General features: G+C 43.0%; 1 protein-coding gene across 1 annotated transcript in view; it reads left to right on the top strand.

Annotated features, from left to right (window-relative positions):
* IYD (iodotyrosine deiodinase) overlaps window positions 1-2,908 on the top strand; it is a 38,083-nt gene extending 35,175 nt beyond the window's left edge. Inside the window, exon 6 of the transcript XR_010662465.1 lies at window positions 2,687-2,908. The gene's annotated coding sequence lies outside the window, so the exon portion shown is untranslated. The remainder of the gene's footprint in view (window positions 1-2,686) is intronic.
* Window positions 2,909-24,111: the final 21,203 nt, after the last annotated feature.

Raw genomic sequence — 24,111 nt, 5'->3', positions numbered from 1 at the left:
AAAAAAACCAACTGCAGTGGCTTAAAAAAGTAGAGGTGTATTTGTTCCTCATAATGATAAGTTTGGATACAGGTCCAGAGTTCAATGAAATCCATGACAAAATCATTCAGGACTACATCCCACAATTTTCAATCTTATGAAAGTATAAGTCATTCAGTCATGTCCGACTCTTTGCGACCCCATGGACTGTGGAATTCTCCAGGCCAGAATACTAGAGTGGGTTGCCTTTCCCTTCTCCAGATATCTTCCCAACCGAAGACTTGAATCCAGGTCTCCCGCATTGCAGGCAGATTCTTTACCAGCTGAGCTACAAGGGAAGCCCAAGAATACTGGAGTGGGTAGCCTATCCCATCTCCAGGGGATCTTCCCCACCCAGGAATTGAACCAGACCACGAATTGAATCTCTTGTGAGCCGGCATTTAAATTCTTTTCTGTTCATTCTTTCTCCTTGTGTAAATGTAAATTTCTTTAGGGTATATACATCATCAGAAAATTGCTGGGTCAAAGAGCATTCATATTTCAATTAGATATTTCAACTAAATTGTTCTCCCAAGGTTCCCCCGCCCCAGATTTTGAAAACTCACTTATTGAGCATCTCCCAGGACAAGACTTGACTTCTAAGACGTCTGATCCCCCATGCATGCTCCACCCTGTCTCTGCAGAGCAGTGGCTGTAACATGAGCATTTGTTGAATGGCTGAAGATATGATGGCCCAAGGGGGTACAGTGACTTGTCCAGGGTTACTGACTGTCTTGAGGACAGCGCTGGGATTCAAGCCCAGGCTGCTGTTTCCCTGAAGCCTGAGAGGAAGCAGTTATTGTAAACACAGTCCCTTGGGCTATGGGTCCAAAGTTCTGTCCCCAGGAAGAAAGTCTGGAGTGATATTATCAGAGAAATGCAAATCAAAACCACAATGAGGTACCATTATACGCCAGTCAGGATGGCTGCTATCCAAAAGTCTACAAGCAATAAATGCTGGAGAGGGTGTGGAGAAAAGGGAACCCTCTTACACTGTTGGTGGGAATGCAAACTAGTACAGCCACTATGGAGAACAGTGTGGAAATAGAACTGCCATATGACCCAGCAATCCCTCTTCTGGGCATACACACCAAGGAAACCAGATCTGAAAGAGACACGTGCACCCCAATGTTCATCGCAGCACTGTTTATAATAGCTAGGACATGGAAGCAACCTAGATGACCATCAGCGGATGAATGGATAAGGAAGCTGTGGTACATATATACCATGGAATATTACTCAGCCATTAAGAAGAATTCATTTGAATCAGTTCTAATGAGATGGATGAAACTGGAGCCCATTATACAGAGTGAAGTAAGCCAGAAAGATAAAGAACATTGCAGCATACTAACACATATATATGGGATTTAGAAAGATGGTAATGATAACCTTATATGCAAAACAGAAAAAGAGACACAGATGTACAGAACAGACTTTGGACTCTGTGGGAGAAGGTGACGGTGGGATGTTTCGAGAGAACAGCATCGAAACATGTATATTATCTATAGTGAAACAGATCACCAGCCCAGGTTGGATGCATGAGACAAGTGCTCGGGCCTGGTGCACCAGGAAGACCCAGAGGGATCAGGTAGAGAGGGAGGTGGGGGATCGGGATGGGGAATACATGTAAATCCATGGCTGATTCACGTCAATGTATGACAAAACCCACTACAATATTGTAAAGTAATTAGCCTCCAATTAATAAAAATAAATGGGGAAAAAAAAAAAAGAAAGTCTGGAGTGAGTTCACACTGACAGCTCAAGGGCTCTCCTGCGTGGCTGAGCTGGTATAAGCCAAACACACGTGCCATTGGAGGTGGGAGGTACAGGTCTGAAGATTCTTCAGAAAGTGAGCCTCTGATCCAAGAGTATAGGAACAGAGCTGCCAGGGACCCTGAGGGCTATGGTGACGGGGGGATCTTGGCCGAGGGGACAGAGAGGGGAGGGGGACAGGCCTCTACACTGGCAGAGGGAATGCTGACCCAGTGGAGGCTGCCTTTGGAAGCCTTGAGATCACATCAATCTTTTAAAAGATGAAGAAGGAACGCCTAGAGTTCTTCCCTCCAGCTCCCTGCAAGGGAGCCAGGGGGCTGCTTCGGGCTGAGTTGCAGAGCCCTGGGGGATGGCTCAGACCCAGGCTCAGCCTTGGGAGCTGTTTGTTTGAGGTCTTAAAGTTTGTGTTTATTCTGGCCTTTCTTCCTACTTGGATTTGCGTTTGGTTTTCATCCCACACTGTCTTGGATCCAAGCTGGAATGATACATCACCAAATGAGCCGACAGCAGGGCTACCAAAGGGATGGAAAGTAAAACCCCCAAAGTGGGGATGAGGGGGAGCAATTGGAGACAGGGAGTGATCATGGACTGGGGGCAGAGAGGGGTGGGGATGTGACAGAGGCAGTAACAGGGTCTTCTCGTCCTTGAGAACAGCTCTGCCAGACTGGGATACCTGGAGAGAGAGAGAGTGAACTAGACTGAGCATTTGGCCAGAATACATGAAAGAGAACCAGCCCAAGAATCCAGCCTCGCAGTGTCCCACTGTCACTCAGATTCCTGCTTAATCCTATTGGACCATTTTCTGTGCCCCCCAAATCCCCACGGTTGCACTTCCTGATCAGACCCAGATAACCTTTCTGTATACTTCTCACAGCTTTATCTCCCATCCTTTAAGGCCCAACTTGCTGCCACTTTGCTGAAGAAGTCCCCCAGATTCTCCAATGAGACTTCCAGAGGCAAAGACCGAGGTCAGACCCTCTCCTTCGAGCATCGGTGGTGTCCCTTCCCAGGGCACTTGCCACCCTCCTTCTAGACACAAGCTCTCTACTAGACCCTCAGCTCTTAGAGAGCAGGAACCAAGCTTGGTGTCCCCTGGGCACCTGGCACGTGGCCTGGCCCATGGTAGGTGCTTGGTGATTATTGTCTGATTCGATTCACATTGTGGGGAAGCTCTGCAGTTTGATGTTATCACTCGATGATTGGGAGACCTCACCAAAACCTTTTCTGCATTTTCAGTGGGAAATTCTTGGGGGTAAAAAAAGGAAAGCCCGGGTCTGTCAGATTTGCTGGTGAGATAAACCAGTTACCACAAACCCCACGTAATTATGGGCAGAGTAGAGGTAGGTATTTGGAGAGGGGAGTGGTGGGATGGGATTAAACTAAGTGCTGTCTCTTCACTCTTTGGCACTCTGAGTTTATAATTTAATTTCTGGTCATAAACTGGAGCATTGGACTTACTAAACACCATGTTTAATAAAGAGTTTGGTCTGAAAAAGGAAGTGAAAGCCCATTTTCTGCCCTTGGAAAGGATGGATGCCACCCATGTAGCTGCCTTCCAAGAAAAGTATTATGAAGTGTATCAGTCAGGTCCAGCCTAAACGGAGATCATTTATTTATATAAGTGGATTTAGAAAAGGAAATTGGTTGCAAAGTTGATGGGAGCACTGCCAAACCAAAGTAGATGTTGACAGGGGTGATGGTGAAGGTCTACCCCGAGGGGCCACCTGGAGGAAGCTGGGAACATGGATGGCCTGCCAGGTAGAGACCCCAGAGCTATGCAGCTCAGAACACAGTCTGAGACACACACAGAGAAGTACCCTGACTCCACCCTTCCCCTGATGCTCTGAACTCCCATCAGTGCTTCTCATTGACTGAGACTTCCTTCTTTTCTCCCTTCTTCCTTCTTCCTTTCTTTCCTTTTTTTGGTTTTGTTTTGTTTTTTAGAACAGGGAACCCTTTTTTTCTGGTGCTCACTAATATATCTAGAAAAGAAAAGAGCATATTTAAAATTAAAAGTAAAAAACTATTGATATATGGTCTTCTTTCTTTACCTCTATAGTATTAATTTCTGAAAGAATAAATATTGAGCTAGTGATCCCAGGAGGCTCGATGGTCTTAGGCTCAGCCTATTAACTATTGAAACAAAAAAGGACCATATCAAGCATGTGACTTTCAATGATTCAGTTCATAACATTGAAATGGAGAAACTTTCATTAGAAACTCGTATACCTAGAAGCTAGTGAACTTCTGATCTTCAATTAGGTATTTAAACATAATTAAATAAACACTTCTGCAATTTCCTTAATTAAGGTCTAAGGGAGTGAAGTGATTTAACCTATGCCAGTTTTTATCCACTGTGTGAATATTTTTTTTTTTAATGTTGAAGGTCAAACTCAGAGTTTCCTAGCTTAGAGGCAGAAACTAAACCAGGGACAACGTGAACTCTAGTAGTAACCTATAAAGGTATAAAGGTAAAAATTGTGGGGGAAAAGCTGGAGGGAAAATAAAGCTTAAAAGAGGCAGATGTCCACTAATTAAAACTAATATGGGCATGAATATCAAAGCTAATGGATGGTAGCTTTAATTCTTTATGACTTTGTATCCAAACCCTAGTTTTCAAGGCTACATCCATATTTGAAGCATGTGGTTATTTGTTAAGTGCATGAATCTCTTACTTATTGCTTCCAGGTAGCTCAGTGGTTAAAGAATCCACCTGCCACTGCAGGAGATGCAGGAGACACTGGTTTGACCCCTCGGTCGGGGAGATCCCCTGGAGTAGGAGATGGCAACCCACTCCAGTATTCTTGCCTGGAAAGTCCCATGGGCAGAGGAGCCTGGTGGGCTACAGTCCATGAGCTCACAGAGAGTCAGACATGACTGAGCAACTGAGCAGGCATGCACACACGGGTATTTGTTAAATGCATGAATCTCTCTTCCTTATTTTATAATATATATACTTTCAATAGAGATTTAAGGAAGCTGACACTACTGAGACTTCTTTTTTAAAAAAGCAAACAGAAAATGGGAGCAATAGAGGCAATAAGAAAGGCGATTTCTGCGATATTTTGCTTTTCCCACCATTCTTAGGGGCAAATGACCACATTACATTGTTATCTAAACATAAGACCTTTTGACAATAGTCTGGGTATGGAAAGGCTTTTCTAAAGAATATTTCAGTGTTTGCTCTTCATCACAGAAAACTGAAGTCTTTGACAATTTTAATATGATATATGGCATATTAGTCATAGAAGAAGCTACATATCACAGTCATTGAGAAAAATGGCTCACTTCAAAATGATGAATTATATTGAAGTATTAAACCAACTCCAAGCCTTACAAACAAATAGGTATGATTTAAAATGCCATTTTCCTTTTTCTAAGCCATATTTCTATGATTGATCATAAAAGTAAACTCGAATACGTGCCAGCCAGTTACCAGAAGATCTGTCCTTCTCAAAGTCAAGGTTAGAAGGAGAGATTCTGAGAAGCTCACTGACATTCTTCTAAAATGTATGTGTGAGATTCACTGCTTATCATTTGGAATTATTAATTTATAAGATGAAGACTTAACAGTGAGGATTCTTTGTCATAGCTGACAATTAAGAAGCAAATACAGATAAAACTGTTGAGCCAACCAGGCCAGCCAGGATCGTTAGACTGAAGAAAACCAGCCGTCTCAGGAGCAGACAATCTCTGCTACCCTGAGTGGTCAGAAGCCGCCTATACCAAGAATTAGGAGACAACCTCTAGGCTCTTCCTCTTTGGGGGGTGGGTAATCACTCCTACTGTTTGGTGTTAGAATCAACTGAGATGATTTATATTTTGAGGCTATAAAGTATCATCTATGTATGAGATGTGATAGTCACAGTGAAGACAGAAATGATGGAGATTCATTGCAAACTATTCCTACTCCTAAAGAATAACCCAAAGTATATCCCTCTGAAGTGGATCCATTTATCATTGGTCTCTATTTGGACAGACAGCAAGTCAAATAAACACCTTATAGTGGAGTCACTAATCTCTGAAAATCAAAACTTTTCCCAATGATCTGAAGTCTCAAAACACAATAGATCCAATCATGGGCTTCTTGGGGGAAATATAAACAAATGTATAAAATGTATTTTAAACACTCAACAACTACAATGGTACTTTTCAAAAATCAATCTATAATGTCTAATCTCATAGCTTAATCCCAGGGCTTAAATTGTTAAGTAGACTTGCTCCAAATAAAGCGTACTAGATTAAAAAAAAAATCAGAAGGTTGGCATTCTTCATCTAATAAAGAATAAAAATAGAAAAAAGTTTGTAATGTCTTCACAAAGCTCATGTGTCTTTGCTTTGATTTCAAAACACTATTTTCAGCAGCAAGCAGATAACCTCTTCCACACACCCTCTGAAGGTAAAAAGGAGATGTGTATAGAGTTTATGCACCTTTCCTGGTGGCCCAGCGGTAAAGAATCTGCCTGCCGATGGATGAGACTCTGGTTCAATCCCTGGGTTGGAAGCTCCCCTGGAGAAGGAAATGGCAACACACTCCAGTATTCTTGCCTGGAGAATCCCATTGACAGAGGAGCCCCAAGGGTTACAGTCCATGGGTCTCTAAGAGTCGGACACTACTCAGCGAATAAACAACAACAAAAAAAATAGAGTTTATATAGAGTATGGAAATGACTCACTTCACAGATATTTGGATTTATAAAAAATCTCAATCCTCTGGTTCACAAGTTGAAATCCAGAGGACAACATTCCCCACCTCTCAAGGCCTTCACCAGCTGTCACAAACTCACCCTAAAGATTCAGAGCAGTCCTCCACAACAAAGGTCTTCAGACCTTTGGTCAGGTCTATTTACTCTACAAACAGATCTAAAAAGCATATTCGTTTAATTCCCTAGGATACAGTGAACGAAATAGGAACTTGGAAGGTGACAAAAAAACGGAAGAAGCAACATTAAGAAAGATGTGACCGTTTACCAGTGAGGCAACAGACAGATAGAAGCCTCAATGCACCTAGCTGCTAGCAATCTGGGGACGGTTAATTATCTAAAGTGCTTACAACTTCAGTAGTGTTTAACAGTATCACTGTTTCAGAGCATATAAACCTCTAGATGAATATTAAAACATTGGAGGACAAAAGAGAATACATTAAAGTTCTATTTTTTCCTGTGGAAAATTGGCACATGTATAAAAAATGTGAAAAAAATCTTCCATTGATCTTATGACTTAGAAATAATCTTTGGGAACCTTTTATTTCTTCCTAGTTGCCAACATGTGCAATAAATTTGCAACACTAAGAATGCATATTAGTTCATTTTCTAATGGCCTAGCCTAAGTCTTCAAACAGAAGCTTAATTGTTGGGGCTCCAGCAAGGAGTCCACAGAGCCAAGAGGAATCTGGGTATTCCCTCTCTCCTCTAGTGCTGGGAGGTGAATTGCTGTTCTAGAAGAAATTATATACATTCAGCTAAACAGCCTGAAGTGATTTTTAAATTATGTTTTCACTGATGTACATTAAGCTTGTTGTGATGAAACAGGAAAATCTGTGACCCACCTCATTTAGCCACATCAAAAGGAACTGTGGCATCAGCAGTTTCACATGTATCAGAATTTCCACGTATCTATAGATTTTTGTTTTGAAATATTATTTTGGTAATTTGGAAAATGCAGGCAAGTGCTGAGAACATAAAAACACACATGAATCCAGCACTTTGTATTAGTGAGTTTTTGCATTGTGTAATTTTGTATTCTTTATTTTAAAATACAAGAAACAAAGCATTAGAAATGCATGTTAAGATCTCATTAGACCCTCTATGGTCTCAAGGTCTGAAGTTTTTCCTTCCTTTTTCCGAGGCAACCATTCTCTGTGGGTCACTTTGAGTGGAAGGTATTAATCACCAGCAGGAATCTGTGGATGCCGATAAGGAAATGGATGTTCTCAGTGACACATTATAATAACATTTCATCTCTTTTCTGGGTGAAAGTCTTGACTTCATAAAAGGTGACAAGGTGCATAGCGATTGGCTTTCTGGCTCCATAGTAGACTTGACTTGAGTTTCAATGCTTGCTTGGCTAGTTATTAGACACGTGACCCTGAATGATTTACTTAAATTACGCTTGTGCCACAGCTTCCTCATCTCTAGACTGGGAAATAGTTGTACCTGATAGGTTTGCTTTAAGGATGAGATTTATCTCATCTCATCCATGTAGAATGCTTAGTATAGATCCTAGCACATAGAAAAACACAGATCCTAGCACATATCATTACAAGAACTTAGCAGATGAAGGATGATGTATTAGGAAATGAGTTATTAACTAAGCAAAAGGTATAAATGAACAGCTTTTTCCTCCCTCTTGACCATAGTTTAACATAACTAATTAGTGAGATTTTAGCAAGACAGGAGATGTTCTCATGTGTTTGGCAAGTGGTCTTATCAAAAAAACTCTCAGCTGGCATTTGAAAAGGAGATTCAGTCCAACTCGATTCAACAAAACTTATTGAGTGACTAGTACTTAAAAGAACAATGCGAGTCAAATCTAATAGCGAGACACATGAATAGGTGTTTGAACTGCATAGTGGTGTTGCCTGTGAGAACAGATGCCATCCAGGAGAGCAGGCTGGATGTATGGTTCATAACCATGAATTGATCAAAGACCAATGAAAATGTCTTTCTAATTTGTGATGGGCACAAAACCTAAGAGAGGTAGTTAGTGAAGTGGAAACAGACTCAGGAGTCCAAAAGATTGTCACAATCTTTGGAATTAGAGACTAAAATTTGAAAGATGAGATTTAAAAAGGATAGAGTGCTACAAGCTTTGAAAACCAACTGCCCAAGAACAGGGGAGTGAGAGCAGGTCATTCTAAAAAGTTGGAGGGGTTTTAGCTGATTGGCTCAAACACAGTTTGAGCAAACATATGACACAGTTGCAGAAAGGCATGCAGTCTCAGACTACATCACTAGAGGAAGCACAGCATCACAGCCAAATAATGCTCTCACCGTATTCCCCACTGTCCAGAGCGTGCTGGGCTCATGCCTCAGTGATGCATGTTTAACGGGATATAGACCAATTTTAATATCTAGAGGAAAACATTGGAGATGGTGAAGGAGTGGAATCCATGACTTTATAGGACGGGTAACAATCTGAAGATAGTTAGCTTGATGAAGAGAAATACTGAAGACAAGGACATGCTGCTGCTGTTAAGTCGCTTTAGTCGTGTCCAACTCTGTGGGACCCCATAGACGGCAGCCCACGAGGCTCCTCTGTCCCTGGGATTCTCCAGGCAAGAATACTGGAGTGGCTTGCCATTTCCTTCTCCAATGCATGCATGCATGCTAAGTCACTTCAGTTGTGTCCGACTCTGTGAGACGCTATGGACAGCAGCCCTCCAGACTCCTCTGTCCACAGGATTCTCCAAGCAAGAATACTGGAGTGGGTTGCCATTTCCTTCTCCCACAAGGACATGACAGGTGGTTTAATGGAGTTCAAGATTTTTCATGTGGTCTCAAAATCTACATGATGTTACAAGAAGGCAAGCTAGTCTAGAAGTTATAAATAAAATGGGAAGCCTTGTGAAGAAAAAAGTTCCCTGTCATTGCATGAGTGAAATGAAATGATTAACTGTCAGGTAAATTGTAGAGAAATTTCTACAATTTAGAAACTGTAGCATCAGTTGAGGAATCTTCTCTATTGCAGTTTTCACTCTAAGACTCCGTGATTCTATAAACGCCCTGGTAGCAGAATACTTAGGTAAACAAGCTGGGTAATTATTCTTGTCTGGGTAAGATGAGGGCCAAATATATAGTTGACCTTAATATAGAAACATAAAGTTCTTTTCTATGCCCAAGATCATCTCCTTTGTTTTCTAGTCTGTATTTGCATTAATGTGTGTTGAGTGTGCGCTCAGTCACTTAGTCTTGTCTGACTCTTTGCGACCCCACGGACTGTAGCCTGCCAGGCTCCTCTGTCCTTGGAGTTCTCCAGGCAAGAATACTGGAGAATATATTTCCTTTTCTAGGGGAGCTTCCTGATCCGGGGATTGAAACTGTCTCTTGCACCTCCTGCATTGGCGGGCAGATTCCTTACCATTGCACCACCTGAAATACTCACTCTTAAAGATCAATGATCACTTCACACCCAGTAGGATGGCAATAATAATAATGGCAATTTTTAAACAGAAAATTACTAGTCTTAGTGAGGATACAGAGAAATTAGAGCACTCATACATTGTTGTTGGGACTATAAAATGGTACAGCCACAGTGAAAAGCAGCTTGGTAGTTCTTCAAAGAGTTAAACATACAATTACCATGTGACCCATCAATTCCACTCATACATATAAGTATACACTCAAGGGCATTGAAAATGTATATTTATATAAAAATTTGTATATGAATGTTCATAGCAGCATTATTCACAATAAAGCCAACAGTAGAAACAATCCAGATGTCCATTAACTACTGAATGTATGAAAAATGATGTGTTATATACTCATACAATGGACTATAATGCTATAAAATGGATGAACTTTGAACGTGCTAAGCCAAGAAGCTAAATACCAAAGACCTCTTTCTATATGCTACCATTTACACAGAGTATATAGAATAGGCAAATCTGTAGAGATAAAAAGTAGATTGATTACTGGTTGCCAGAGGCTGGTATGAGAAGAGGGAACAGGGAGTAAGTTATGGGGTGTGGGGTTTTTCTGGGGAGTAATGGAAATGTTCTAAGATTGGTTTGATGTGATGGTTGCACAAGTTTGTGAATGAAAAATAAAACTTTGAACGAACTATATACTTTAAAATGGTAAATTTTATGTTATATGAATTATGTCTCAACAACAACAAAATAGTAAATAAACCAACAAACATCATCAACTATTTAAAATATTCTAGTTTCGTGTTTTAAAAATCCATGTTTTAAAAATTTGGCACGTTTCCACTTTTCCAATGTTTCCAAAAGTTGCTAAGATGTTTTCCCCAGTCTTGCTTCTTTCTCAAGTCAGCTATTTTACCTTTCTGTACATTTCTATGCTTTTGTAGATTCCGTATAAAATGTGCAATCATTTCAAAGCAACTTGCAAAAAAAGCTCTGGATATTTTCTATTCTTTCTTCCCTGAGTTCCTTCTGACTGTTTCCTTGTGGGTGGTACAGTTGAGAGTGTTTAAGTGGCTGATCAGAGAATTGCGCAGAAGTAGGGAAATTTGAGGGCTGGGGACAACTTTAGGTGGATATTGATGACATTCAGAACACAAGTCAGAGAGAGCAGAAGACCCCAAGTAAATAGCGAATCAGATACAGAACGAAGTAAGTCAGAAAGAGAAAAACACATACCATATATTAATACATATGTGCAGAATCTAGAAATCCTATTTGCAAAGCAGAAGTAGAGATAAAGACATAGAGGAAAAAAACATGGACACCAAGGGAGAATGTAGGCGGTGGGATGAATTGGGAGATTGGGATTGACGTATATATGCTAGTATGTATAAAAGTATAAAAAATAGATAACTAATGAGAACCTCCCGTACAGCATAGGGGACGCTATCCAGTGCTCTGGGGTGACCTAAATCGGAAGGCAATCCAGAAAAGAGATATATATGCACATATAGCTGTTTCACTTGGCTGTTCAGTAGAAACTAACATCGTTTTGTAACACAGCATTGTAAAGCAACCATATGCCAATAAAAATTTAATTTAAAAAATGGTTTAAAGAAAGAGAGAGTCAGAGTTGGTGTGGGAAGGCTTCACATTTAGAGCAAATATTTGCAAAAAAAAAAAAAATCACAATTTCAGAGCAAGAGATTCGGTAGGTCGAGCTTGTTGCTTTATGGCAAACATCAGCCTTGGGTTATTTGAAGGATGGCTACTGAGTTTAGGGATTCTTCTTCTCTATCTTTATTAGCTGCCTCTAGTACTATCACTACCTCTTAGCACCTTGAAAACAGAAGGGAGAAGTCTGCTTTGGAAGGCAGGAACCATCTGCAGAGCTGGTGGGTGTCTTTGATGTCCAGACTCAATACACACTTAGATGATGAAATCAGGCATTTGTGTGAAGTTCGTAAGTTTTCACTCACCATTGGCTTACATAATTTGGAAATACCCTACATGTGGTTGCCACAGAAATACTTTTTCAATCCCTTTTCATTGCAGTTGATGGGAAATTCAAAGCATCTTGCTGAACTGAATCCATTTCCAAGTGAAGGTAGATATTGTGACTCCACCAGATGGCGCACGCATGCTAGATCAGGATTTCATAAAGATAAGAACAAAGACTCACCAATGGAATCAGATACTCTCTTTTCTCTCTCCCCTGGCAACCCCCGAATTTTCCTGTGTGTTCGTAATTTACGTTTCCAGATCTTGTAAATACAGATGTGCTAGAGTTAGTCACCCGAATCAACTGTTCAGTGTCTAAGGCGAGGCTGTAAAAATGATCACTCTCTTTTGTTTTCAGTTCAAGTATTCTAACTATTCCTTTGCCACACATTATTTTGCTTTTCATCCACTTACATCAGTGGTCTGGGTCTCTTTTCTTTCATACACATACTGATGGAGAGGAAAACTATGCTCTTGAACGTTCTGGAAATTTTCTTGTATAGTTCATCAATTCCCCAACCCTCTTAAATATGCCACTCATTTTATTTTGCATGTAAGGGGCTCAGCTTTTGGAAAGATGTTAGAGAAATGTCCCAAGATACAAAACAAATGATTGCTCTCTTTATTCAGCTTTATTTGCCTTTGCCTTTTGAAAAAAGAGGAAGTGGTGAGAAGAGGAAATATTCAGTCTGAAGCTGAACCAGCGAGACCAGCTATGTTATGAGCCTGTCCTGTGGTCACTGAGATTTGCCATCTCCCAGTCTAACCCCTGCGCCAGCCAGCACTCCCTCTAAAGCAAGACACAGGCCCCCAGAGGAAAAGTTTGGTAGGACATCATGTGGAATAAGTCCAGAGCCAATAAAGGGAACTAACAGAGAAACTTAGAGGCCGGAAGAGAGAAATGAGAGTTAGTTAGTCTGACATCACCAAGCCACAAATGTGACCACAAAGAGGCTACCTGTGTGGAAGTGGAAAGATGGACAGCCTGGGGGCTGGCAGGCCCACCTCTTGGCTGGGGCCCTGCAGCTGAGCCAAGAAATGGAAGGAGAGGCCCCTTGAGGTGTTGGTGGCCCCTGGAGTAGGTGGTGTGATGGGACAGTAGATTCAAGAGGGTGAACGATGGATGGAATACAGGGGACACACTGACCATGTTCTCCTCAATTCCCTTGTGGAGCTCGGTTTCCACGAGGAGAAGACAAAAAATCATAGTCTAAATCTCAAAACAACGGTGTGATCTAGTTTTTTATAGAGCAGGATTGAAAAATAGTCCTTGATTATGCAGACAACGTTTTAGGAACTGTTAGTATTTATAAGTATGTTATAAAAGTTTTCAGAGCTGACCTTTAATTCTAGAAGTATATGGTTAAAGTTTTGTTTTGTTTTTATTGGTTTGGTCCTTGGGATATAAAAAGAACTTTGTGGTCCTCTGACATTTATGTAGAAGTAGAGTTATTTTAATTTTTGAATATATTGGATCAATTTGTATACAGGGTATCATTTTTAATAACCCCCATTTACTTTTACTTTTAATCCCTACTTTCCTTTTTTTGATCCAGATGTCATGTCATATGTTGTGACATTATATAATACATTTGTATTTCATAAGCTATAACCCAGAAGGCAACACTTTTTCCCCCTAAAGGCCTTCAACAGCTGTTACAAACCCATCATAAAGATCCAGAACAGTCTAGGGCTTTGGTGCTGTTATTAGTTTAAAAATGAAATATATTATGAGAAAGCACAAATATGAAAGAAAGGAGGCAGAGATTCAGTTTTGCAAAAATTCAATTCAATTCTAGGATGGCAAAGATTTACCTAAGATTTATACTTTGCATGAGTCATAACAAGCAGTGCTGGCTCCACTAACAAAGACCTGAAAGTTTCAGTGGTTTAACAAAGCAGAGGTTTATTTCTCACTTTCTTCACAGCTTAACATGGGTCTCTCAGGAGAAAGGGAGGGAGGCCGGCTCCAGGCATTCAGGGATCCAGGTCTTTTCCAATCGGTGGGCTGCCACCTTTTAGTGCTTTGGTTTCCTCTATCAGTGCTTTGCATTCGATCAGCAGCCAGGAGAGGAGGATGGGTAAATCCTATTTCATTTAACTGCCTCAGTGTGGAGGTAACGTACACTGCTTACACTAACGTACTTCTGCTTACCTTCCATCAATAAGAACTAGTTTCAGGAATCCTGCCAGGAAGAGGAGAACTTGAATATCAATGTAAAATAGTCCAGTGTTTGCTACACAAGCGTGCGTGTGTGCCAAGTTGTGTCAGTCATGTCCAGCTCTTTGCGACCCCATGGACTGTAGCCCATCAGGCTCCTCTGTCCAGGGGATTCTCCAGGCAAGAGTACTGACGTGGGCAGCTGTTCCCTTATCCAGGGAATTTTCCCAATCCAAGGATTAAGTGCAGGTCTCCCACATTGCAGGAGGATTCTTTACCACCTCAGTCACCAGGGAAGCCCGTTTACTATACATACACACCAGCAATATAGATTTTCGTAAGATATAAAACTATTGTTAAAACTATTTGTTTCAGGGTGAGAAATGTCATGTTCCACTCCCCCAAACCCAGTCCACTCATACCAGACCCAGTCAGCCACAGGCAAAACCTAGCCTTGGGAAATAGCTTCCTGTTTTTAGCATTTGTCTAGATTAAGGAATCTTGATGAAGTTTGGATCAAGGAAGTTTTTCTATAAAACAGCATACATAATTTTTTTAAGTTGTTTTAATCTAGCCCTTAAGAAAACGGGCTCTAAGTCCTTTGTTACCATGTCCAGTCTACAAGATGGCACCAGTGATTCCTGCCTCCTGAAGAGTTACACCCTGGTACCATTTCCTGCCATGCTGGGATGGGGCTGACTTGGGTAACCACAGACATTGTGAAAATGAAAGAATGTGACATTGAGGTCCATTGCAGCTTCCAACTTGTTATCTCTTGGAGTGATCCAGCTGCCATGTTGTTAAGGAAATCCAAGAAGCCCTGGTGGAGGAAGCTACCAGGCATGGAGCTGAGTGCTTGCGGTGAATGGGTGAAAAACAATCCCTTGTGAAGAAGAAAGATCCTAAGCAACATGATGGATTCAGATGCTCATGAAAAGAGGCCACCAATCCTAACATCTTCAAAATGAGATCTATCACACCATATTACAAACACTGGTAAAATGAAGCAGTAAAAAGAAAAAAAAAAAAAAAACATGGAGAGATCCACCTGAGGAGGAAAGGAGGTCGTCTGCTAACCACCAGCATCAACTTGTGAACCACTGGGTGTACTATTTTGAATCAAATCCTCCAACTCCAGTTGGGACTTCAGGTGATCACAGCCTTGGTTGACCTCTTGGCCATTATCTTCTGAGAGAGCCACAGACAGGACCATTCAGCTAAGTGAAGCGAAAGTGAAAGTCACTCAGTTGTGTCTGATTCTTTATGACCCCATGGACTGTAGCCTACCAGGCTCCTCTGTCCATGGAATTCTCCAGGCCAGAATACTGGAGTGGGTAGCCATTTCCTTCTCCAGGAGATCTTCCCAACCCAGGGATCGAATCCAGGTCTCCCGCATTGAAGGTGAATTCTTTACCAGCTGAGCCACCAGGGAAGCCCAAGAATACTGGAATGGGTAGCCTATCCCTTCCCCAGTGTATCTTCCCAATCTAGGAATTGAATTGGGGTCTCTTGCACTGCAGACAGATTCTTTACCAGCTGAACTATGAGCTAAACCACTCTCCAGTTCCTGATCTATAGCAATGGAGTGAGATGATAAATGGTTATTTTTATTTTGAACCTCTAAATTTAGGAGCAATTTGTTCTGTATCAATAGCTAACTAAAATGCAGATCCCCAACCTCCGCTGGCCATTCTGAGCTGTAGACTTGAGATGAGGCTGGTGATTCTGAGGCAGAAGGGCACCTTTGGCTCTCAGGAGAGTTCAGTGGCAGGGAAATGCCCTCCCCTTCACAGGCCCCATGTTTTGAGAGTCCCTCTCCTTTCCAGAGCTCTCATATGTTCCAAGTACATGGCGCTTCTTTTTTTCCCATAATCACTGCTTCCTTCTGTCTGGATCAAGTAACTGTCTGGTTCACAGTGTAGGCTATACACTGCTTTCTTATTTACAGTGGTCTTTCTCCCTGCATGTGTGTGTGCTAAGTCACTTCAGTCATGTCCAACTCTTTGCAACCGCATGGACTGTAGCCCACCAGGCTCCTCTGTCCAGGGGATTCTCCAGGCATGGTTACTGGGGTGGGTTGCCATGCCCTCCTCCAGGGGGTATTCCCAACCCAGGAATCAAACCCATCTGTCAGGTCTCCTGCATTGGCCAGTGAGTTCTTCACCCCACTAGTGCCACCTGGGTAGCCCATTGCCCTGCAAGGTCCAGGCAAACCAGGGGAGATGGCTCAGATACCACCGCAGAATGCCCAGCTCCACCCAGGGGCCACTCAGAGCCTAGGCCCTGACCCAGCTGGGAGCACAGGGCCGGGCCTGGAGCTCAGGAGCAGGCCAGCTCCAGCTCTGCCCTGGGGACTGAGCTGTTAGCAGGAAGTCAGGCACAAAAGCAGGTCATTGCCAAATGCTCTGTGTATGGAGCTGCATCTCAATGGCAGGGCACTTGACTGGAAGATCCTATGGGAAGAGATGAAAAAATGCGAACTGGTCCCACAGGAGCACAGACAAATAATTTTTTTTTTCCAAATGTGCCCAGCATTCAGAGAAGTTTCCTGAAGACACCACCTGACATGGCTGTGAAGGGCTAATACTAGTCTAAATCAAGGAATTGTCAAACTACATACCGTGAGCCAAATTCAGACAGCTCCTGGTTTTCATACAACCCATGACCTGAGAGCAATTTTTACATTTTTAAATGATTGGGGAAAAAATCAAGAGAAGAAAACTATCTTACAACATGTGAACATGATATGAAATTCTAGATCTTCATGTCTCAAAATCAAGTTTTGGTGGAACCCAGAATGCTTAATTATGTATTGTGTATGACTGTTTCCATGTTGTGTTGCCCCCATAGAGACCCTGTGGCAGGCAAATCCTCAAATGTTTACTCTCAAGCCTTTGAGAGTGACCTTCTTCTGAGCAGAAAGTGCTGACTTCCTTCCCAGATAGAAGGGACACTGTGGGAGAGGCTCCAGGTGAGAAAATCCATGGTGTACATGGAGAGCTGCCCGCTGTGAGTAGTGTGATCTGGGCATGGAGGTGAGGAAGAGAGAGGAGGAAATGAGGCCAGGGCCACATCATGGGGTGGTCAAGGCTTTCACTTGGACAGTGCCCTGCATGGAATGGGGAGGACGTTTTGGAACAAGGAAGATGTGGCAACGAGAACCAAGGTCCAGGTGGGGACAGGTGCAAGTCAGTCATGGAAAAGACTGAGACTGGCGCCTAAAGGTGGAGGAAGAGTACAGAAAGCAGGGAAAAGGAGCCAAGAAGGATGAAGGAAACCCACCCATTAGGCAGTTTTGCAGAACAGCAACTGCAATAACCCAGGCATTACTGTCAAGTCATCACTGCCCCTTCAGATGCTTAAACGTGAAAGCAAAAGCGTCTCTTTGTGACCCCACACTCTATACAGTCCATGGAATTCTCTAGGCCAGAATACTGGAGTAGGCAGCCATTCCCTTCTCCAGGGGATCTTCCCAATCCAGGGATCAAACCCAAGTCTCCCTCATTGCAGGCAGATTCTTTACCATTTAGCCACCAGGGAAGCCCAAGAATACTGGAGTGGGTAGCCTATCCCTTCTCCAGGGGATCTTCCTGACCCAGGAATCAAACTAGGGTCTCCCACATTGCAGGAGGATTCTTTACCAGCTGAACTACCAGGGAAGCCCCTCAGATGCTTAGTTGAAATGAATAAAGGGCTTGTCTTCATTATTTTTTTTCCAAGTCTGTAATGAATCTCTCCAGTGGGAAGTTACCCTTTTGCATGTTCTCAGATCAGGGACTTGAAGATATGATAATGTACCCAAAGGCACTTTATAATCAGTAGGAACCTACATCAATGTCAGCTGCTATTGATCAGCTGAGCCTAGATTAGAGCCAGGTCACAGAGGGACAGTTCAGATGGTTAAATATTGTCTTTCCTTCAATATTTCTCACCACTGGCAGTTTAGCCTAAAGGTGCTTATTCTCCATTCATCTTGTGTTGCTCTTTGAGTGACCCTCAGGAGGTAGTCGAGTCTATGAGTTATCAGTTTGGCAAACAGGTTAATTACCTCCTGCCATTTGTCTCTGTTGGAGAAGAACCAGCATAACCATCATCCACAAGACGAACTGTCTTGATAATTATACCAAATATTTGGGGTGGGGGAGGTTAAAGATCCAGGGCTAGTCTAATCTCTCTTTGGTAATTTGTCATTTAGATGATCTTTCCTGTAAAAGTTGAAGGACAAGAACTGTGGGAGGAGGGCAAGAAAAGATGGTGTGCTTCAGAGAATCTTTTTAACCTCAAGGACACCCAAGGAGCATTGAGTCTTGGGCATTAAACAAGCAAAATGACTCGGAAACCATTGGAGATGCTTTCTGAGCGTTATTTTGCCTTTATTTACCTTTGGGGGAGGGGGGGAAATGAAGTCAGAATTATTTTTAAATAAGAAAGATGCTAAAAACAAACCCATTAAAAGGCACAAATTAAATATTCATATGCACAATCCCACATCCTTAGCAGGCACTCTTCCAGGAGGAGGTGGGCTGCCTGCCTCTTCTTTAAGGGACATTCATCTCCCTCAGAGCCGCCTGCTGGTGGCCACCTCCTGTCCTCCCTCCATGCCCACATTGCAAGTCGACAGTCTTTTGAATCTCTGCACTGCCTACCATGTTCTTTTGGGGGGGCGGTTTCCTTTTTAAACCATTGCCACAAGCGCAAACAAACTTAAGATGGCTGAACTGGCTACTTTTCCCTAAAGAGCAAATTCTCACCGTTTATTTCTGGGAAGAAGGCAGGCATCAGAAAAGCAGGCTTGGGGACAGTGAACATAAAGCAAAGGGTGTGTTTTGAATTGATGAGGGAATGTGATATTTCCACTGGCCATTAAACCAGTGACATCAGACCTGCTTCCATGACACTTCCAGCCACGATTAAAAGAGGTGAAAGATGGTTTCTAGAAGTTCGGTCTACTGTGGAAGAGGGTTTCAGTCACCAAAGTAGATGCCAAGAATACACGTGGATTAACAAACAATTAGGGAACAAAAAATACCAAAGGACTATTTAGAAACTCTCTCTTATAGGGACCTGAAAGTAGGGTCAGTTACATGATTTGTGGGGCCCAGTACAAACTGAAAAATGCAGGCCTCTGTTCGATGATTATTAAGAATTGCAAGACTCCTAGCGCAGGAGCAGGCTCTTTCGGGGTGCAGGCCCTGGGTAACCAAACAGGCGGCATGCCCATGAGGGTTTAAGGCAGTTTCCAAAATGTGTCTAATTTACTCCAAGAGAGTTAATTCACTCACTAAGAATTTGTCTTATAGAGCAAGATTAAACAGTCCTGGAATAATTTTTCTATAATCCTGCAAAGGAATGAATTTTCCTCTGACATATATATTGAATTGGCACAAGTGGACTTTTGCCTGTGAGATGCTTATGCTGGGGAAGAGCTGTCCAGGCCTGCCTGAGTACCACACACGTGTCTGCAAATGTCCCCAGGCTGGCAGGATTTAACACACTTTGGAACTGTGTCACTTTCGTATTTAAAAAAGTTAAAAATCCTTGATATAATGGGTTTTGAAAATACACTTAAATATTTAGAAATCCCATTTCCTTTGATGCTTTCTCCTTTAATAGAAATGTGCTCACTGCCCTCTGCTATTATACTCAAAAGTGTGGTCTCTTTAAGTGTTTTATTGGAAAACTGTCTCACTGATGTTATTTGACAAGTTGGTAGGAGAAGCATTTAGTGATTTGAGCTATAAGACAAAGGGTCAGTTGATGACACAAATCGTTCAAGGTTTGAGAGCCAAAGCGAAAGTGGGATCAGATTATTAAAGGATGTAGCAGCCCTAGACTTAGTAGAGGAACATCTTTCACAAGAGACAGAAAAACCAAGGAGGTCTTGGTAAAGGCCAGAGCAGGAGGGTCCTGGAGCACCCGAACACGGGTTAAGCGAACGTACTAGGTGGGCAAAGAGGCTGATCACTCCTTGTCACTCTCCAGGTTCCCATATCTATCTCTACTCCCGAGCCAGGTAATGAGAACACAGATAGGCGCCCGGCAATGACCACTTTGATAGGCGCCAGGCAAAAACCGCCCTCAGGCCAGAGTAAGGCGGACCTTCGACGAGAGGATGAGCCAAAACTCGCGAGAACATTGAAGGAAGTTGCCCGAGTGGGTGGTGCCTCCTCACATTTCATTGGTTGAAGTCGTTCATGTGGCCAAGCCCGAAGCCGCAGGGGAAGGACACTTTGCCTCAGCGAGTACACTGAGTGGTCATGTAGCAAAAGGGGAAAAGAATCGAGAACAATCCGTCTTGATGATCAGGGAGGCAGGAACGTTCCCATCTTCTTTCTTCTTCCCCCTTCTTTCCCCAACTTATTTTCACAAACTTGGACATGAATGTGACCCATATAAACCCGGCAGTGGGAGAAAGGGCGGGAGGGCCTCCGGTTGGGGTGCGTATCTCTGGGCTTGGAAGAGATTAAGCCACGTGGTGAAGCTGAAGGCGCCGTTTTGGTGGGTTCTCATCTCCAGCCGCAGTTCCTGCAGCTGCAGTTAGACTCTGAACACCGCGCAGAAAGACCTATTCTATTGCTCAGAACAGTGAAGGGCAAGAGAAGGGTCTCCTTCCTGATACTCCGCATCCTGGTGGGGCACCAGAGGTAGCCACAGGACCAGCCCCGAGGGCGCACTGAGCGAGGATGTCTGGGGACAGGCTGGAGCCTCCGGGAGCCTGGAGTGTGAGGCGTTCATGGTCATCCAGCCCTCAGACCCGTGAAGGTGGGTCTGGGCTTTGACCTGGCTCCTGGAGTCAGAGTGGAAATAGGCCTGGGTGAAGGAAATAGGCCTTTTTCGCTCATAAAGCTGAGGCGTCGGGTGGATTTTAAGGCGAAGTTTGGCCACAGAGAAGATGCAAGGGAGTTGGAGAGGTGTAGCTTGCAAATATCCCGGGAGTGAAGAGCCCTGGGGCAGGAAGGTGCTTTTGGAACTTGTGTGCCAAGCCCAGGGGTGAAGAGGCAGCTGTGTGGAGCACCCAACCCATTGGGACAATGACTCCATTTACTCATGAGAATCATAGGGTTTGTTAAGAATCAATAAAAGGGCAACTTCTGCAATGCTGTTAGGATTATGCAATCCATTCAGTTGGATTATTTTTAACTAGATGACCAGTTGATGCCCTGGTTCCTTAATCAATAATATTTGGATAAAAGGGTTTCTACCTTACGAATTAAGAACCAGGATCTATGACTCTAAAATTTTTTTCCAAAGAGCAAGTAACCAATTTATGTATGTGCCTGGTGCCTTTAAATATTTGCATTAAGCCGTGCAGAGTTAGGGGATTTCTGCAGTCCTGTCCTTGTGGACTGTCTTGCAGGAAGAGGTCACGGCTTCAACAGTGACAAGCAGAATGGTTGCTGCTCCAACCTTGTGCTGTTACCGTGTTGCTCAGCCAGTTGCTAGGGGTGCAAGGTTGGGTGAAGGGACTGGCCCTGCCCAGATTCCTGCCCCGCATTGGCCCCACCAGCCACGATGCAGAGGGAGATAATGCAGAGTGAGTCAGGGGTTATCAAGCTACCCAGGCCTACCTGGTAGGTAGTGTTTATGTATGCATGACATCTGGCTCTCCCTCCTCGGTCATCCCCACTCCCTTCTGAGCACTGATGTGCAAAAGGCTAGTTCTTTCATCCTGGATTTTTTTTTTCCTACAAAAAAATATAGAAAAGAAGGAGGAGGGAACAGTACGTATATGATATGTAGGTTCTTTGGGATATAAGAGTTGACAATTTTGAAAATGTTTAAAGAGAGATGAGGGTCATGGGGTTTTTACAGCGATCCCCAAGAGCAGGTTTCTCATCTTCCTCCCCGAGGCTGCGTTCTGGGGAGGCTTCAGCCTCAGTCCTGTGGAAGGAGGGGCTCTGCTGGATAATTTCAGAGGGTGCCCACCACCCCCCTGCCCCACCCCCAGCTCTAGACTCCTCCTAGTCTACACTTCTGACCCTCTTTCCATAATGGAACACTTTTGTTTTTTTTCTTTTTGGTTGAGTTTTCAATCTATTTCTGAATCAGCTCAGTTCAGTTTAGTTCAGTGGCTCAGTCGTGTCCGACTCTTTGCAACCCTATGGACTGCAGCATGCCAGGCTTCCCTGTCTATCACCAACTCCCGGAGTTTACTCAAACTCATGTCCATTGAATCAGTGATGCCATCTAACCAGCTCATCCTCTGTCGTTCCCTTCTCCTCTTGCCTTCAATCTTTCCCAGCATCAAGGTCTTTTCAAACGAGTCAGTTCTTCACATCAGGTGACCAAAGGATTGGAGTTTCAGCTTCAGCGTCACTCCTTCCAATGAATATTCAGGACTGATTTCCTTTCAGATGTACTGGTTGGATCTCCTTGCAGTCCAAGGGACGCTCAAGAGTCTTCTCCAAAATCAAAGTTCAAAAGCATCAATTCTTCAGTGCTCAGCTTTCTTTATAGTCCAACTCTCACATCCATACATGACTACTGGAAAAACCAGAGCTCTGACGACAGACCTTTGTTGGCAAAGTAATGTCTCTGCTTTTTAATATGCCGTCTAGGTTGGTCATAACTTTTCTTCCAAGGAGCAAGCATCTTTTAATTTCATGGCTGCAGTCACCATCTGCAGTGATTTTGGAGCCCCCCCAAAATAAAGTCTGTCACTGTTTCCACTGTTTCCCCATCTATTTTCCATGAAGTGATGGGACCAGATGCCATGATCTTAGTTTTCTGATTGTTGAGTTTTAAGCCAACTTTTTCACTCTCCTCTTTCATGTTCATCAGGAGGCTTGTTAGTTCTTCTTCGTTTTCTGCCATAATAAGACTTGGGTTTATTCTAATGGAACCAAAAGTGAGAAAGGCATTTCACTTATTTGTCTTTCATTCAACCATGTTCATATAAAAGGTGTGGGCTGGTGGGTTTGGGGGGCATGCACACCCCATGGTGGCCCTTTGGTGGAGGTTACTATCACGTGTCCAAGAGCCTTGTCCCTCCAAACCTGCTCATGTCACTAGGGCTTGCTTCCTTATCCACAGGAGGACAGCACTTCCTAAAGCTGTAACCCACCTGCAATGCAATTGCGGGGTCTTTAGGGCTCTACTTTCCTGTCCCGAAGTGTAATGCACAGCTAGAATTTTCCCTTTTAGAAGAAGATAAAATCTATAGCCTAACTTTATGTTTCGGCACTGTATTTAACTCAGATTTCTACCTCAAACTGAATTTAGAAAAGAAAATATTCAAACCACATAAAATCTGGTTTGTTGACAACAACAATGTTGAAATTAATCCAACTCTGTTTTACCTTAGGCCCTGTCACAGGAAACATGAAGTGGTTCAAAATCAAAACCTGCAGCCAGGAAGGGTGATGAACAAATAGCTTTATTCAGGAAAACCACAGTGTTCTGATTTCTGTCTCCAGTGGGATTCATTGTTTAATTGGCACCCAACCTGGAAGATACCCACCAACAGGAGAGGCATTTAAGAGTGCCTTACCCTGGACTGGTACAAACAAAACAAGAGCAAACTGGTTCAAGAAAGCAACCGCTCAATATGGATGGCCCTAGAGATTGTCATACTGAATGAAGTAAGTCAAACAGAGAAGTATAAATATCAAAGGGCATCCCTTATATGTGGAATCTAAAAAGAAATGATATAAATGAACTTACAAAATGGAGAGAGACTCAGAGAACGAGTTTATGGTTGCTGGGGTGAAGGATGAGGGGAAGGGACAGTTAGGGAGGTTGGGATGCACATGTGCATACTGCTGTGTTTAGAATGGATGGCCAACAAGGACTTACTGTATAACACAGGGAATCTTGCTTAATGTTATGTGGCAGCCTGGATGGGAGGAGAGTTTGGGGGAGAATGGATACATGTATATATATGGCTGGATCCCTTTGCTCTTCACCTGAAGCTATCACAACATCGTTAATCAGTATTACCCTAATACAAAATAAAAAGTTAAAAAACAAAAGCAGCTGCTCAAATTAGAGGGGACAATTGAAGGATCAATCCTTGTAAGAGACACCTGTCTCTTAGAGGTAGTTTCTGCTTGCTTTACAGCAGAATTTC

Source organism: Muntiacus reevesi, chromosome 3 (genome assembly GCF_963930625.1).
Source record: "Muntiacus reevesi chromosome 3, mMunRee1.1, whole genome shotgun sequence".
NCBI lineage: Eukaryota > Metazoa > Chordata > Mammalia > Artiodactyla > Cervidae > Muntiacus > Muntiacus reevesi.
This window is presented reverse-complemented; position numbering and strand designations above follow the sequence as displayed.